We start from the raw sequence: 18,317 nt of genomic DNA on the forward strand, positions 1-18,317 counted from the left end.
CTTATCTCTGGATCCACTCAGGTTGGAAATATGCAAAAATAAAAAAACATTCTTCTGTAGAATTATCCTAGTTTTCTCGTCTCAGTCTGCAGAGCCTCCCTCCAAAGGTCATCAGAAGTGATTTAGCTTTTCCTCCCTGTGGATACAGTAAAACTCCCATAATGTGTTTTGTTGTTGTTGTTGTTGTTCATATATTCGTGCTAAAATCCACAAAATGAAATATGCAAATGGTACAGAAACTGTCTCATTTATTAGCGGCATGGCATAACTGCGGTCTCAGACAAAAACACAAATGATGATAATTATTCATAACGAGAACCTGCGGTCCGTGCGCTCTTGCTTGCATTCACACTTACTAATTTGCGCTATGTTTTCTGCTCATTACACTCGGGATGAACTGTTGCGGTGACCCACCCGTCGTTATCTCCGCCGTTTTCCTGCTACAACTCACAAATGACATTGCTGCTGGTTCTCAGGTGGCTCAGTCAGAGGGTCCGGCTGACAGGCGCGCAAGGAAAAGGAAAAGGATTTCAACCCGTCAGTGTGCATTATTAGTAAATTAGCAATTAGGCGCCGTGTCTAGCGGATATAATGGCCAACGTACAGCGATGTCTCGTAATGACAAGACCACTCTGAGCAAAACAAATAAATTTAAAAAAAAAAGCAGAAAAGCAACTTTAAAAAAAAAAAAAAAAAACACGCTAAGAGGAAAGTGTTTATTTTTTTAGGGGAATAAAAATGTATTTTAATCAGCAGGTTTATATGTTGAGTAATGCGGGAAAAAAATAATAGGAAATCACAATATTGATATAGCAGCGAGAAACTCCACACGAGAAACTCTGATGTCAAAGTTCCCCTGAGGGTCGTTTCTAATTAAACCTCCATGGGCAGAAAAGCCCGCAGTTCTCCAAGCCAAAGGTGCTCTTCACGTGCGCGGCGCTCTGCCGCACGCGATCGAACGCTCGTTTAGGTTTAAATGTCACGATCCTGTGAAACGATCACATCCACGGGCGCACGAGCACAGATCCAGTCCCAGGGGTCAGGATTAGCATCCACTGGTGTGTGACTCCATATCTGACCTTTATGAGCAGCTAAGTAGAGCTCTCTGGGGTCTCATTTGTTTCACCTCGACCAAACAATGGCGTCGGCCCCCTCACAGCTCTAGCGCGCGCTCTCTCTTTCTCTCAGTGCTGAACACAGTGTTGTCATCAGTTAATACATTTGTTTCATAAAATCTATTTAAGAAAATAAATAAACTGGATATTTTGATAAACGTTTTGGTGCTAGGATGCGGTGTGTGTGTGTGTGTGTGTGTGTTTTTTTTTTGGCCGTATCAAAATGGGTTTATTTGGCAAAACTGCAACTGAAACACTTTTTCCGTGTCACACTGGTCACATGATCAACAACCGGATGGTGCCATTGGCGCAAAGAAGATGCCAGGAAGTAGTTGTGCCTCATCTTTAAAAAAAAAAATAAAAAATTACTTATAGTGTGAACAAACTTATTCAAGTGTGATTTTAATTGCGTTTTCTTATTTAATGGAAACGTCGTAATTGCGAAACTGTGTTTGTTTGACAATAGTAGAATATTGAAACAGTTTTTCACACTTTGTTACTGGAAACACAGCTACCGAGGTACACATTGTTGAACTTCAGAAATCTTAAAGGACTGCAGGTTAAGGTTCACTGATTGCAAAGTACATGGCATACTCACTGTTGCAGCTACAATTTCTGATACATCCTATATATTTTATTTTAGCCATTCATAGATATAACACTTATTGTAAAGAGATGTAACAAGCTTGAAACTACACAAAAAATTAACATTAAAATTAGTGCTGTCAATTGATTTAAAAAAAAAAATCACAATGTAGCTCTGTGATTAATCACGATTAATCACTATGCCTAACTTTGTGAGCTTGGAAAATAAATATGCACACAGTTGTGGTTCTTGCAGGAATGGTGCCCTGGATAAGGCCCTCCTCCTGCTGCACTCCAACCAATTAAAATTAAGTCAATTATCAGATTTTAAAATCCCCACAAATTTTAGCAACTAAGGGAAACTTACTCCACTACCATTTCTGATGCCGCCCTGGGCAACTACCCATACAGCCCATATGAAAAATCGTCCCTATGCATGTTTTCAGAAAATGCTTAACAAAATGTTTTATTGTCTCAACCCAAACATGTCTGAAGATTCTCAGGTTTTTATATCCAGGAAGGTTTAAAGGAAGTCATCTTGTTTTACACGCTCATTTAGAAATGTTCCTCTCCATTCACCGGAACTTGTGCGATGTGCTGATGACAATCTCTTGTCGTCCTCCAGCTGAGCGACTGGCCTAATTTGTGATGTGAAATTTCAACCTCGTACACACAGGTCCGCACATGAGGGCCAGCAATGCAACACAAGAAAGTTGAACATTTTCAACTTTGTTGCTCTCTGCAGTCGCAGAAAACGTTCACCTTCTGCTAAACTGACGCTTATGAGCATTATGAGCCCGACTGACACTCATAACGCGCCGTTGTGACCTACATAGCCTTCCACAGGAGAGAGAGAGAATTTTGGTACAAAAAAAAAGTAGTTTTGATCACCTGCGCTGTGAAATATTAATGTGTTGAAATTTACAGATTAATCGCATGCGGTAAAACGTTAACATTGACAGAAATACCCAGAGATATGGGTATTTCTACCCATATGGTTGCTGCTCTTGAGTACCCCCTGGTGGTGTGAGGGCTCTAAGCAGCTGCTTAGCTCATATATGTTTTGGGCCGGCTCCCTGTCAGTCTGTGAAAACCCTGAATATTTTTGTAATAAGCTCAGAATACCTGCAATTAATCTATTTATTAGATTTGTGCTTTATAGCTATATTGTCGTGCACGATTTGTGTGCATGGACTTGTGAATCAGTTTAGATTAGTTTAACCTTTTTATTATTATAATTTTTAATGCCTTTTCTATTACCATACGAATATTTCTTCCATTATCTGTTGCTACTGAAAATTGAGTTTGAATTTCATTCCTTAAGTTATTCACCACATCTGTTTTTTTATTTCCTGCATCAATAGGTGTCATTTTTTTTAATGATTACTGTTGTATGCCATGGCTGCACAAGTCACAAGAGGCTACTCTGTGCATTGCAGCAAACAGTGAATTCATTAGTAAAACTCGGCAGTGGCGACATGTTGACCATTGCATTGTTTCTTGCATTACTTGGAAACTTGCTAAGACGTTCCAAGCAGATCCATGCCGACCGGAAGCCACTGAGCAGGTTATTTGCCAGATAATAAATTGCATCCTCTAACATGACCACATAGTTCGACCCATGTGTCTGTCTGCAGTGATAAAAAACATTGTCATCCTGCCAAAAATGCTGTCAGGACCTTTTACATTATTGTGTTTACCGCAATGAAGAAGTCTTACATTTTCTACATCCCTGTCTTTGGAAAGAAAAAAAAGAGATGCCCACATCAGTAATTTATATATTATTTGTTGTTATGGAAAATATTTTTGGAGGAATAAGTGGATGCAGACAATGGAAGGATGGATGGGTGGATTTTGGAGGACTTTTGTCGCTATGAGAGATTGTATAAGAGCGTGTTTGTCAGGCAGCCATGTGAAATGAGCTCAACAATGAAAAATGCTTATCAACCCTCTGCAGCCTGTCAGCTTGCTGTTATTAGCTTTTACCCCCCACAGCAATCCCACAGGTAGGAAAGGCGTGCTCCCACCCACTCGTAACACTTCTGTTTCTCTTCCCAGAAGGCAAAAAAAAAGAGGCAATCAGTTGACGGATTTGGTTGATTGGGATTATGGAAAGTAATTTGCGTGGAAACTAAGTGGAGTTTTTTTTTTTCTTTTCTTTTTCCAAGGAACCAATAATGTAGAGAAATTGGTTTCCTTCCTACCTGAGGTGGAACGGCTGTTTGAATGTAAATGACTGCTAATGAGATTAGCATGCAGAATTTTTTTTTAAAGAAATCTGGATTCGATTGGAGCAGGCAAACAAAACCATTTGTCCTGCTAATGAGAGTAAATAACTACTTGGGTATGTTTACTTGTTCTGGCTCAGAGTGATATTCCTAGGTGAGGTTGGTTTTTTTTCTGGTATAACTGGGAGGTTTTTTTGCTGTTGGGAGACACATTTAAGGATAATAGTAACAAGAACCTTGACAATTAGTTAGACAGGGGAGGCCACATGAGGGCAGAGTGTCAGCAGGGCAGCAGACAAAGTGACAACATGAATAGACGGCTGAGGAAAACAGGAGGAGAGCAGGCTTGAAGCAGGAGGCACAGCCTCAACTCCAGGACTCCACATTTCAACTTTCATTTGCACTTTTCTCTTCTTTAAGTGGTGATCCTACGATGATGTTTTAGGGCCGTTGTAGATGGAAGGAACAGAGAGGATGAGCAAATCTCTGCTAAGAAGCATCAGAAATTTTAGATTGGTTGTTTCTAGCACTTTGAGAAAGCAGAGGAAATTGATTTTTCACATATTATCTCTCATGCCATACTGTCACAACATAATGACAGTTTTAACAAATATGTGAAAATTTAAAAAAATGCACATTTTTTAGATACTGCAGCTTTAATTTCACTCAGGAGAGGACGGGTCAGGAGGGATGTGGGTTAGAGCTGCTGCTGAGTAACTCATCTGTTGTTAAGTGGTAAAAGGTGCAGGGACAAGTTCAATACATGAATATCTTGGTAATTTTTTTCTTTAATTTATTAAATTCTAGTGAAATGGAGGCAAACAGTAGTCTGTAGCTAAGATAACTATGCTAAATGGTTGATAATCTCACACAGTCTACCCACCTCTCAGAGAAAAACTGGGTGCCTGTCTCCAGCTAACGTTCCGGGCGAGAGGCGGGGTTCACCCTGGACAGGTCGCCAGTCTGTCGCAGATCAAAATATCTCATTATGGGCGTGCTGTGGTAGGGGACAGTGCGACCCACGTTTGGAGGTCTTGAGTCCTCCATGCGGCCAGCGCGGGTTCGATTCCCAGACCCAGCAACATTTGCCGCATGTCTTCCCCCTTTCCTGTCAGCCTACTTTCATTTAAGGGGCACTAGAGCCCACAAAAGACCCCCTGGAAGGGAGAGAAAAAAATCTCATTATAATGAGGTAATTCTTTTCTTTTTTCTTTTAACGGAGTGGTGGAAACGGGCTTCCATACTTATGTAATGCAAAAAAAAAAAAAAAATCTTAAAAAATCTTGATGTAGTTACGAGCATAAGCAGATAAAACAAACAAAAAAAAGGGCGTGCTGTGATGGCGCGACCCGTATCTGGAGGCCTATCCCTGAGGCAGACGCCAGATTAATCTTTAGAGAATTAGGTGTGGATTTCCAGAAGAAGAAAATGTTTCTACTGAGGGTCAGATTGGCAGAGAGTGGGCGAGCGGTTCTGTGGAGGAGTTTTGTCTTTGTTAAATCGCTTTGTCATGTTTTCATTAGTTTACTCTGAAGGTGTTTTCAAATTATGTTATTGGTGATAGGCACCACCACTCTCATCAGTTTACCTAGAGTCAACGTCTTCAGGAATGATGAAGGAATAGATAAAAAGGACAGATTTTGACAACTGGTTCAAAATGTTTGCGTGAAATGTTGTCTCAAGCAACAGGGACTTTTATTTTTATAGTAATTGACTATTCAGCATTCATAGGTATAGTTCATTTTGACCGGTATGACATATACAAATGATAATGTGATAAAGCAGCGGAGAATAGTATGGAAGCAACTGATGCATGTCCATAAAGGATTAGCCTTTTGTCAGAAGGAAGGAGAAACTCCAATGTGCACAAATGACTAAATGTTGTGCAGGTTGAACTAAAAGTTATGAAAATGTTCATTTTGATCAGAGAAATGCGCCAAAGCAATTGTGAAAACTAGGAAACCTCTTAAGACTTTCTTTACCTCAGTTCACTTTGGGGTCGTGTCCAGCTTTTTAAGTCAGTACAGTAGCTGTTATGTAAATCCAGGTCTCTGCTTGTAACAGACTTGCAGAAGTTGCTGGCATATTCAAAGTTGGACAAAAGCTTCTCCTTCTTTAGGTAATTGTGTGTTTTTGGAAGAAGATCTTATTGGGTTGGATAGCAGCTGCCTCCCAGGTCTGACACTGTGACAGTGAAACATGTATATGGGCTTTTCAGGCAGATGTCAGACAGACAGAGGGGTTCCTTCAGAGGACACACAGCTCTAACAGGATTGGAAATGGTGCTGACCGGCTGCACGAGAAAGCAGGGGATGAGAGTCAAAAGTGTCACCGAGGAGGGGTTTTTGAGGCAGGGCCGTATTGTCTTTCAGCGACAAAGTTGTCCTGGAATACAATTTTCTATGCTGCAACAGCTTGAGGAGATGGATAAGGAGGATGAATTAAATTTGGAAGAAAAGCACGGAGCTTAGCGAATGAATAAAGCTGTTTGAACACGTCATCAAACGCTGCTGGCACAGCAGGGGGGCCTCGGGGATACACCCGTCTCCGAGGTGGCTGCTGGCGTGGGTGTGTGTGGAGGTTTTTGCATTGGCCAAATAAACCGTCCATCTTCGTGCAGAGGCAAGCGGCGGATGCGAGTCGTGGGGTGGGGACTTACGGCGCTCTTTCTGCTCCATATTTGCACCTCTTTCAAACGTGCAGGGCCGACAAGCTTGGCGGTGCTGGGCAGAGGTTCTTTGATGTTCGTCGATACCGCTGCGTGATGATGTCACGCGGCAGAGAGCAAAGGAGGGAGGCGAGATCAAAGGAGGAAGGGAGGGATGAGGACACAACAGAGGATAACCAAGACAACAACGGGACAAAGATGGCGACTACTTGTTCTGCAGTGGGGCGTCCACTGGTGTCCACTCTTCCCAGCCGTTGGGAAGAACCGAAGGAACGCGGCGAGCTTGTTCCCCTTTTTTGTCCAAACCGGATGACCGCCGGTGTTAGACGCTGGGAACCGGCACGCCAACATCAGCCGTCACCGCCGCCAGGCTAGCAAGGTAAGCTCTCCGCCTACCTTAGCCTTTTCCTCCGCTTCAACCTGCAACGCCCTAATGTCTGATAGCCTTCACTCTGGGCCCATGCATTTATCATGAGTTGCCATTCTTTTTGATATCACATTTTCTACCCATTATCCCTTCTTTTTTTTTCCAGGCCTTTCATCATGGTGTTTTTTTTTTTTTTGCTGTTAATATAGGCCTCTCCTTTCCATCAAAGGCAGCACATCAATTGCCTTGACTCCCAAGTGTATGTGCGAGGGTGAAAGGAAGAAAGGGAGAGAGAGTGGGAAGAAAAAAAAAGAAATAACACTATGTATCAAAGATCAAGGCACGCTTTCAAGCTTGTTTTTTGGCCTCGGTTTGGGTTTGCCTTCCATCGCTTTCTCCTCGTCTTGTTTTTTTTTTCCCCCTGCGCCGACCGAGGCGAGAGATGCCGTCTCCGAAACTCTCCTACGATTCCAGCAATAGCGCCGCGGCCCCGAAGCGAGGTTGGCCAAAAGATGAAACCAGACGCTTTTGTGACGAAATGGAAAGCATGGAAGATTTTTCTTTGAGAATATTGGGTAGCTAGCGGACTCTTGGGCCAGAGCTTTGCCCCGATGATGACAATACGTGAAACAATATTTGAATAAGCAGCAGGAGGGCACCCAGCTAATCCACTGTGGCTAATCCAGTATTGGTGCGGGCCATATTGGTTAGCTGGAGTATTCAGCCCAATCACAATACACATCAGCAGGACGCCATGGCGGATATGCTGACACTCTAACTACAGGCATGGAGAGGAAAGACGAGCAGATGGGTAGATGGACAGGAGAATAAATGGACTTAATTAGACTTAGACTTAACTTAATTAGAGTATTTAGGGAAAAGAAATTAAGACAAGCTCATTTTTGAGGAAAGATAAACTACAAGAAATAGAAGTAAGTGCCAGGTTATGTCTTTAAATTATAGGATTGAGACGAAGCGAGTGAGACGATACGATCCTACACTAATCTGCTTTACACATAAGGTCCACTGCACACCTATTTTAAGTGTACAGTGGACACCTAACCAAATAATAAACCTGTGTCCAATTAATGTCTATTAAATAGCAGGAATCGGCTTCCATTTCAGTAGGTATATAATGAAGATTTCATTCTTCCTGAGCATCTAAATGGCTCTTTGTGTCGAGAGGCCCCAAAAGAGATAAGCCTGTTTCTGACAGGCCTCCGTACAGACGCCCAAATTTGCTGTGGCAGCTGGAACAAAGAGACCCCTGAGCTAAACCAGCAGACTGACAAAAAGAAGAAGAAGAAAAAAAACAGCATATTACTTTGTATTTTAAGAAATGATCTAATTGGTTCACCTATATATATATATATATATATATATATATATATATAGATAAATAGATACAGATATAGATACATCTATATCTATATCTATAGATATATATGTATAAAGTTATTTCTACAGCTCCTTTAGCAGCAGCTCAAGAGTGACTGGAAGCTGACTCATCAATCAGTCGTTCAGCGCTCCGGTTGCACCGTCACCACTTAGCAAAGCACCATTACTGCTTGTTTATTAGTTCTGCAATACCATATATAATATGCCACTAGACCTGTCGCAGTAAGCAATAAATCAATTACTTGTAGGATAAATGAAAACAAACTCAATAATTTCCATTTGCATGATTTATCATTTTTCTTGTTTCTCTCTGTGAGGATTTGGTTTTTTCTGTGTTTATTTTGATTTCTGTGTGAATTGAGTGTCCGTGTTGTCCTGTCTACCCTTTGATTGGTTTCTCCTGTTCCTTGTTTCCCCTGATTGTCTCCCTGTGTATTTAATCCCACCTGTGTTCCTTGTTGGGTTCTCGTTTACGCTACAGTCTTGTCTAGTCTGTCGTTTTGTCTGCCCCCGTCAGCTGTTTTTCCCAGTTGCTACCAGTTCTGAGCCATTAGCCTACCGCTCATCTGTGCTGCCTGGATTATTGTGCTTATTTTTCATCAAATCATCATTTTCTTAATTTCAACCTGGGTTCACAGCGTCTTCCTCACCACCTCTAACCGCATTTTATGGCACTCTCTTTCTGCCAAAAACTGGGTAACCAAAGTCTTCAGTCTGGTGATTTGGTCTAAACTAGTTCTTTTTTGTGAAGGACAGTTTTTTTTTTTTTTTTTTTTTACAAAGACTTCATAATTCATTTTATTTGTTGTCTGTTTATTTTGCATATTTAAAATTTCTTCCAGTTGCACTGTTAAATGTTCATTAGAATTGAAAGTTTATTGATTTTTGAGAATGTGCTCTTGCATTATTGTCCCATCATTATATTACTTGAAAATGGTCTCAAAGCAACAATATTATTGTTTAGCACAATAACTTCTGGGACAATTTATCGTCTGGCAAAGTTAGTTACTGTGACAGCAGGTTTATGTGACACATGGTATAAACCACATTAAAATAAGACAAACTTATAAGGATTAATTCCTCCATTTGCATTCAAATGACCAAATGTCTGAATTAGGCCACATAGGAGTTTGCTGCAATTTATTTTTCTTGTATAACTTGGCAGAAGGAGGCAAAACCCCAATAAATAACCTGTTTACTAAAAATTGTTTTTATATTGCTTCTTATTCTCTATTTTCAAAACTTCAACGATGACACCTGTAGCATCTGACCAATAACAGACATTATGAGTAATAACAGGGAGTAACGCTAACTATCTCTTCTCTTCAGACGTCTATGAATATTTTCTCAACAAAACAAATATGCTAAAAGCAAAAAAAAAAGAGTAAGTATAAATATGTGAGTTTGATAAAGGGCCACATCTTTGGACGACGCGGTCAAATAATCTTTAAGTGCAACTCTTTGCCAAGTGTTCTAGTTCTGCAGTGGTCAATATCTATTAAAAGTGGTCGAAAAGAGGGGATTGGTGGCACTCTTAGTTTCCATACCATTTCAAAAAGCTGAATTTGCATTTCTTGTGAGCAAGGTAAATGGGTGGTACTTCTTTTTTCAGACAGATGAGCGACAGTAAACTAAAGTGAAGCTAGTATAAAAACTGAAGGATATTTCAGTAACTGTCTCTGGCATCTTATTAAATCACAGAAGCTATATGCCAGAAGATTTCTGTATTATATCTTGGTATACCAAGGTAAGCAGCTCTTGCATACTTGAAGACCATGTGCACCTTTTCAATGGCAGCAGCTCATATAAATAGCTGTCATTATCCTGTTTGCAGGACAATGATGTTTCAGGTTTTGTCTTTGTTGTTTTCTGCCATGTCATTCTGTGCTATGTGCCTGTTTGTTTGATTTGATCCACCTGTGTCTTGTTTGATTATTCTCTAGTCTCGCATGTTGTTCCCATTATTTAAGCTCGTCAGTGTCAATCACGCCCGGTTGGATTCTGTTTTTGTTTCAAGCCCAGTCTTGTTTTCATGTCCTGTAACCACACTCTGTTCAACAGATTTCTATTTTTGCAAGTTTATTTATTTTTATAAAATTTCTCCACGCATCCTGACACATTTGAACAATTTACACAATAACAATATGTAATAGGTTTGGTGAAAAATTACTAGTCAGGAAAGCTGCTAACAGTACACCTAAAAGTCCAAAATGTTACCCAGAATACACTTTTTGTAATACAAACATCAATAAACTTTTTAGAAACCCTTAGTTATAGTTAAATATTGTGGTTTTTAGCATCTGTTTTGCAATGATTGCTGATTGCGTAAAACTGTAAAAACTCTACAATGAGATAATTGACTAGCAACTAAGGTTTTCAAGCAGATGCGTTAACGAGGTATCGTTAACCTCGTTGAGCATAATCCAAGAAACTCAAAGTCTGCTTAAAGCTGCAGTATGTAGGTTTTGTAAAAAAAAAAAAAAAGAAAGTCAAATATTATTTTCCATAATTGTTAAAACAATCACTGTACTGTGGGAGTGCAACATGAGACAGATAATCTGTGAAAAGAACGAGTTCTTCCACCTCCTCCCAGTGCTGCTATTGTGGTCTGCATAAATGCACAGCTCCAGGTCAAACACAACCAATCAGAGCCAGGAGGAGGGTCTTAGCGCTGTCAGTGAAACTCCTGTGCATTGCTCAGTGTGGTAATGGTGGAAAAACAACTTACAGTTCCAGAAAAACCATTTCTCTGCTGTCATTGCTAAATAGCCTTAGCATTCTTGGTAGGCTATGTTGTGATGAACCAGCTGTAGCGTAGCACAGAGCAAACAGGAGGAGGTCAGCACGAGTTTGACTAACAGCGCTAAGACCCTCCTCCTAGCTCTGATTAATTGTTTCCAACTGAGTGGTGTATTTCTGCGCTTTGTACTAGGAGCATTGGGAGAAGGCAGAGGAGCGCAAATTTTTCACAGATCATCCATCTTATATTATACTGTCACAGCATAATAATTTTAGCAAATATGTAATAAGAAAACATATATTAAAAAAAATATAAATAAAAGTTACATACTGCAGCTTTAAAAGCAGTCATGACACAAACAGACCTCAAACAAAAAGTGGCACAAACAGTATGGATTATAGATAGATAGATAGATAGATTATTGTACTGTGTACCCTTGTGTGATGACCTTTCTTTAAGTCCGACTTCTACAACGCTCTCTCTTACACACCCACACATATACAGTGCAGGTTCATTATAGATTCATAGGTAGCAACATGGCCCCAACCCCTCCTCACCAAGACATTGTAAAGGTCAAGTTCATCTTCGTCAGTATTCTCTCTTTGTCTCCCTTCCTCTCTCCTCATTGTCTCTGGGGGAGGCACCGCAAAACAACACGAGCCTGTAGGTACGGGAAGCTGTCGATGCATATTGTTTATGGCTATATGTAACATACTGACGCCTGAGAACGCAGCCACAATAATGTGAATGTGTATCCATAATATGGCATCTTTTGTTTGGGTTTAGCATCTGCCAACCAACCATCCAATTCCGAATGAAAACAGGCCAACTTCTTTACTGCCTTCTGAAAGCCTCGGCTATGCAGATGTTTCAGGTGAAAGTGAAGTGGATATTATTGTTCCACAGCAAGACGTGTTGTATTTAATATTTATGTACTCAGAAGAAATATTTTTAGATAATAAATACTGCATTCCCTTACTTAATTCAGAGGTTTTTGTACCTCAAAGCCACAGTTTAATTCAAAGGATATTTGCACATGAATTTTCAAATCGAATAAGTCATCGGTGCTGCATCCATCCATCCATCTACTGACTATACACTGAAAAAATTATTTAATTGAACCAACTTTTAAAAAGTTACTCTAATTTGTTACGACCTATTTTGATGACTTTTGATCAAGCTATTATTGTGATTTCAGAATTATTCAAATAAGAATTACAGCTTGACCAATACAATTAGCTGTAACAAATTAGAGTTATTTTTACAAGGTTTGTTCGAAGAAACATTTTTTTTCCTGTGGACACTGGAAAAAAAAGAGAATGGAGCTCCAACTTGAAAACAAAAAACTCGAGTTGATTTGTTACATGTAATCGATACTTAATTTATTTACATGGCAACTTAATAAACTTAATACATTTATATGGATAAGCTTAATTTGATTACTTGTAACAACTCTTGTTTTTTTTTTTTAAAGTAGGATCACTTGTTTTCTTTTTTCAGTGTACTCCCATATCCACACAGGGTTCAGGAGGCAAGAGGCAGGGTACACTCCGGTCAGTCCATCTAATCAATAATCGTTATTATCTTTTTATTATATTTTCCAGAGACCGTTAGTCATGGGTAAACACTCGGACAGTGATTGGTCAGAGATGAGGACCGGTGCTGGAACCTCACCTGAGCCACCAGGCCCGGACGTCCTCTCCACAGGAACGCCGGCCTCTGACAGCACACATGGTAGGAAACTATTCAATATCTGCAGTTAATGTTTTGACTGCATTATGTTTTGATCAGAATAATCAGAACCTAGTTGTATTTTTCAACTGCTCGTCTTAGGAAGGCAATCAGTAAATTTGCAGATATTTCTGTATTTGAGACCTCAACTACCTCAAGAAATAATTAAATTCAAAATAGATCTGTTGGTCTCTTTTTTTTTTTATATCTATTTTCTGAAGCTACATGTTGTTGGACGATTTTGCAAGGAATGCACGACTACAGAATTTCAAAAAGTATTCACAGCCAATTGAAGTTTGCCAAGTTTTGTCACATTACATCTACAAACTCCCATGTGTGTTGGTGGTATTTTCTGTAATAGACAGACCCCACCTTTAAAGAATAATTGGGAAGTGACATAAAAGTGACATATGGTATTCCAACGATTTTTGAAAAGTGCAGCATGGATCTGTATACCCGATTTACACTGACGCCCCTTAATGATAATCCACTACAGCCAATGGTACTCTGGAGTGGCCTGATTACCATTCAGTCCACCTGTGTGTAGCTTTATTACAGATGTCCAGTTAGGTTCTCAGGGGCCCTGAAATAGAGAGTTAATTTGTAAAGTAGTCAAAGGCCCATGGATTGAAACCAGGTGAGAGAATCCATTCACAGGGACAACTAGTTTTACTAGTAACTGTGTACCATCAGCTACTAGTAAAACTGAGAAACATAACGTGTTCTTTTACCCCACTAAATACAGTAATGTGTAACTTAACTGTAAATGGTCAGGTATTGTCACCGAAATATGACTTTCTCACTTAAGAAAACCCTTTCAATGGATTTGAAATGTTATTATAAAAACTTGACAAAGCCATTATTAGACTATCTTATTCATAAAAATGGTATCAAGACTTTTCATTTTAATTACAGACACTGACATGAATACTTGCTTGCGAGGAATTACCTATCCATTTTGAGCAAGTGACATTTTTTTTGCAGGCCATCCATCAATTAGCAGTTTGAACCAATTGTTTCGAGAAATGCTAAACATTTTTGTCCACATGTTAAAATTCGTGGAAATGTACCGAAGCGACGTAAAATAGAAACCAAAACTGTAAGGAGTTATCTCTTTCTGTCCCCCCCTCACCCCCATACTCACCCTCATTCCCTCCTAACACACACACACACACACACACACACCCACTCTCTCTAACACACACACTTACCAGCTCCTGGATGACTGACGGCGGAGGAGAGTGACAGGGAGGATGTTCGAGCGGCGGCAGCGGCAGCGGCGTGCTCTTTCGGTCCTGCCAGCGTCTCCGCCTGTGTGGACATTGGCTCCTAAATGACTTCCCTCCTGTTCAAAGGAACAACACCGCTGAGAGGTGAGGTCACCATTTTCATGTGTTTTGCTTCAGGTATGTCGCGTATTTACAGCCAGAGTGATGTTTAGCATACCTGCGTACTCGCTCGTGCGCCTCTTCTGCTTCTTTAATTTTTTTTTATCGTTCATTTCATACAAACAGCGACTTAAAATTATTTTTTTTACCAGCGGCGTTTGCTTCTGTCGCATCCGGGTAATTCGTGCAACAACTTATCAGTCCCTTTCGTCGCAAATCTTACACTTTCTCTAATTGATGTAATTGTAAGTTAAAATCGATAGGGGCGCTGTTGGGCACGTCTCTATTCCTATGATGCAAAATTTTTAAAAATAAATAAATAAAACTGATCTCATCAATAAAATCAGCTTAATTACTCCCTTTTATGATGGGCACTAATAAAAATTTTATATTTTTATATATTTCTATGTATTTTTTTTACTTGGTTGAGGTAATTCTCTTTCATCATTCTCCTGCACAGCAAGAAAAATCTGCAATTTGATCTGGCAGATATCATATTTTCCCTCTCAAAACGAATCATATTTCATCCCATACAGTCAAAACATGTCAATACATTCACATTGACATGCTTCTTACACATTACTGTATATGCCGAGTTTATGTGACTATCAAAGCCGATTTGTTTGTCGCCCCATTTTTCCTTATGCAGATGATAAAAATTCAGCACTTTTATTTTGCATTTTTATAACTCAAAATATAATCTTTATTGAGGCATTGTTACCTAAGTCAAATTGTATAATTCTTGCATTATTTCTTTCTTTTATATTTATAAAACATCTGTGATGGAATGTCGACCAGCCTGGGGTGTACCCCACCTCTGACCCAATTAATGCTGGAGATATGCACCACAGAAGATATATGGATATTTATAAAACATAAATTTTTTTTTTAGATTTTTACTGTAGAACAGGTGAAACTAGCTGTGGTACAGGTATATGAATATCCAGTGGTGCATAATAACATTTTAATTGCCTTGTTGTAGCTCCTGCTGCCCATGTTGTGATTATGTAATGATATATTTCAAATAAATAACTGTAATTACATCTGAAACCATTGGAAATGTCAATATAATGATGGCTTAAATAAAAAGCTGGTCTAATTTTAATAATCTTGAAAATATTAGAATTCTCACACTGAGTAATTTGTTTAATGCTGCTTCTTATGATACAATATTACAAAGTCTGACTGAGTTTTATTTTCTCGTTACATTTTTATTCTTTTATTAATGCACACTCAAATGAAGATAAATATTTGTAATTATTTAAACACCGTATCATTGTTTTTATGCTGTATTAAAAGAGCAGAGACGTTTGGTTAAAAAAAGACACCACTTATAAAACAAAACACAAAAAGACAATTACCATGTTGTGTATTTAGTCATCCATTTTGACCAATGCTAAATATACTTTTAATTTACTCAAAGAACTGCCTGGACATATTTAAATATAAGAAATGATTTTGGTTAATGTATCTAGTTTATTATTATTCTTATTTTTTAAATTCACTTTATTTATAGTATGGGCAATACAAAACAAATGTAATCTCCAAGTATTTTTAAAAAAACAACAACAAATGTTCAGTAGAATTGTATGTAAGTCAAGACAGTAAAGACAGATTCATATTCAAAAGCAATTTAAAAACAGTGCAGCTGAATCCAAATACCATAAAATACAGTCATATTTTTATTTTATTGTCTGACTTTTGTCAGACAATTCTAGTTGGTAAAATATTGTCTATTGAGTAAAAAAAACAGATTTATCATCCTAAGCCAGCATGGGGTGACAGTGGAGAGGAATAGCTTCAATTAAAGTTGCAGCATGCAACTTTTTTAGGAAAATTATATTTTTTACACGTTTGTTAAAAGTGTCACTATGTTCTAACAGTTTGGTACAAGACAAACAATCTGTGACTAAATGAAGCTCCTCCATCTCCTCGCAGTGCTATTATTGCAATCTCCAGAAATTCACCTCTCCTGGTTAAAAACAACCAATCAGAGCCAGGAGGAGGTCTTAGCGTTGTTAGTCATGCTTGTGCACACGCTGCTAAATGTGCTAATGGCAGAGAAACCGCTTATTGTCAGGCGATGCTGGTGGCTATGCTAACTAGTGTAAGCATTCATGGCAGGTTCTACTGTCGGGAATCATTGACAGTAGAACCTGTTGGAGGGTGTGAGTAGTGCACACTCAAGATTGATTGACAGCTTTAAGACCCTCCTCTTGGTTCTGATTGGCTTTTTCTTACTGAGTAATGTATTTCTGCAGTTAGCACTGGGAGAAGACAGTGAAGTTTGACTTTTTTCACAGAATATGTCTCATACTATAGTGACAGTTTTAACAGATATGTAAAAGATTAATTTTTTAAAAATAACTGTTGCATATGGCAGCTTCAAAATATTTGAGTAGAGCAGTCTTTAAATACATAGCTTTTTTAAGTCAATGGATTCTTAAGGTTTACCTGTGGAGAGCGTCAACAATTGCCTGCTTAAAAATTATCCAGTCAGAAGTGTTGTTTTTTTTTTTTTACAAGATTATGTAAGCCGATGGTTGCTATAGCATAATATTTCTGAATGAAAGTGTAAAAAAAGTACAATTACAATAAAATATATTTACTTTTTAATTTTATTTAGATTTTTTTAATGCACATTTTACGGGATATATATGCTGTATAGCAAATATCCCTTATATGCCGTAAGGGATAGACATATCTGTGCAATTGAGTTACATTAGCACAATAAAGAAGGGAATTTCTTGCTCTGTATGTATGTTTTACAGTTACAAAACTCAGTTTTAAGTCATTACTTTTACTTTAAAAATCATAATAAAAGAGTTGCTAGTGTTTGTAGGTTCAGTTCTTGACATCGCTCGGCTTCCTGCAGTCCCTGTGAACGTACTTCACAGTTGGCGTGCTCGCACGTCCTCCGTCCCTCTCTGTATTATTGCTCTGAAACTAACCACCATGGGGAGTTGAGGGCAAGGCGACGGGATATTTTTGTTAATTCTTTACTAACTGAAATCGATCCATATGCCGCGTTTTGGAGCACCGTGTTCACGCCAGTATCCCCAATGCAGCGGACCACGGGGAACGGGCTTTCAGAGACGGTAAGACGGACACTTTTAGGGGGAAAACACGGGACGTGAACGCACCTAGCTTCGGAAGCTAACAAACTAGCTAAGAAGCGAAGCTAGCTGCTGCTGCTGCCGCCGCCGCTGCTGCTGCAGCTGCTGGAGTGGAAAGTGTGCTGCCGCTTTCTTGTTTCTTTTGCTGTTCCATCAGCCGGTTTATGTCGGCCGTATTCATTAGGAAAGTTGGTGTTGCTTTCGCAGGAGTTTTCTCTTAAGCGTATAAATTACGCCTGTGTTGAAAGTGTTGTTGCATGCAGGCCCGTCTTGTGTGGCTGTGGAGTTTGTTGCTGTACCCATCCCCCAACCGTCTTTTGCAGGCCAACATGAATGAGATTCTCACTTCAAAGCTCTGGCATCGCTGGTGGCATTGCTACGAGGCTAACTAGCTGTCTTAGCTTCTTAACACTGGTTGATTGTTTGAGAAATGACGTTTAACTTTCCGAAGAGTGAGCTACGCCGGCTCTTAGCGCTGCTCGGCGAGTTTAATGGTAAACACACAGCAAGAACTTAGCAGTAAACCTCTGCTTTGAAATTTGCATACACTGTTCTCGGTTGTATTTGGTCCCTGGGGAGCTTTGCTTTCAAGTCGCAGAACTTATAGTTGCTGGCTAGCTTATGGGACGAATTAGCCGAGCAAAAGTTTAGTACTTTGGCTGCTGTTTTGCATTCAGTCTCATTTTGAGTGTTAGTTTTTTTCTGCTCTATATCTAGGTCCGGTAAGATTTTGAAAAGAATTGTCCGCCACTAGAAATGGTTTCAGTTGTATGGCAAATTGTACCCTCTCGTTTGAAGAGCAATAAAATAACTTATAAATTCTGTCAAAGTTCATATGTGTAGATGAAATAGGACAGCTGAAATGTTCAAGTCAGTTTTTGTCAAATAATTAGCTTGCAGTAGTCATTTCATTAAGTCAAGGTAGAATGTAATAGTCTGTGGAATGTAATATGAAACAAAAAGACATTTGACTTCATCATT

At 39.2% G+C, this 18,317-nt stretch overlaps 1 protein-coding gene across 3 annotated transcripts in view; it reads left to right on the forward strand.

Annotated features, from left to right (window-relative positions):
• Positions 1–6,522: 6,522 nt before the first annotated feature.
• The window catches only part of LOC114144827 (axin-1-like), a 32,410-nt gene continuing 20,615 nt past the window's right edge, over positions 6,523–18,317 (forward strand). Inside the window, exons 1-3 of one of the 3 annotated variants that reach the window (XM_028018025.1) lie at positions 6,523–6,975; positions 12,706–12,835; positions 14,047–14,205. The gene's annotated coding sequence lies outside the window, so the exon portion shown is untranslated. Of the gene's footprint in view, positions 6,976–12,705; positions 12,836–14,046; positions 14,206–17,124; positions 17,319–18,317 lie in introns of those variants that run through there. The other 2 variants (XM_028018028.1, XM_028018024.1) reach the window with 2 other exon arrangements.

The sequence above is a fragment of the Xiphophorus couchianus genome, chromosome 5 (genome assembly GCF_001444195.1).
Source record: "Xiphophorus couchianus chromosome 5, X_couchianus-1.0, whole genome shotgun sequence".
NCBI classification, from domain to species: Eukaryota; Metazoa; Chordata; class Actinopteri; order Cyprinodontiformes; family Poeciliidae; genus Xiphophorus; species Xiphophorus couchianus.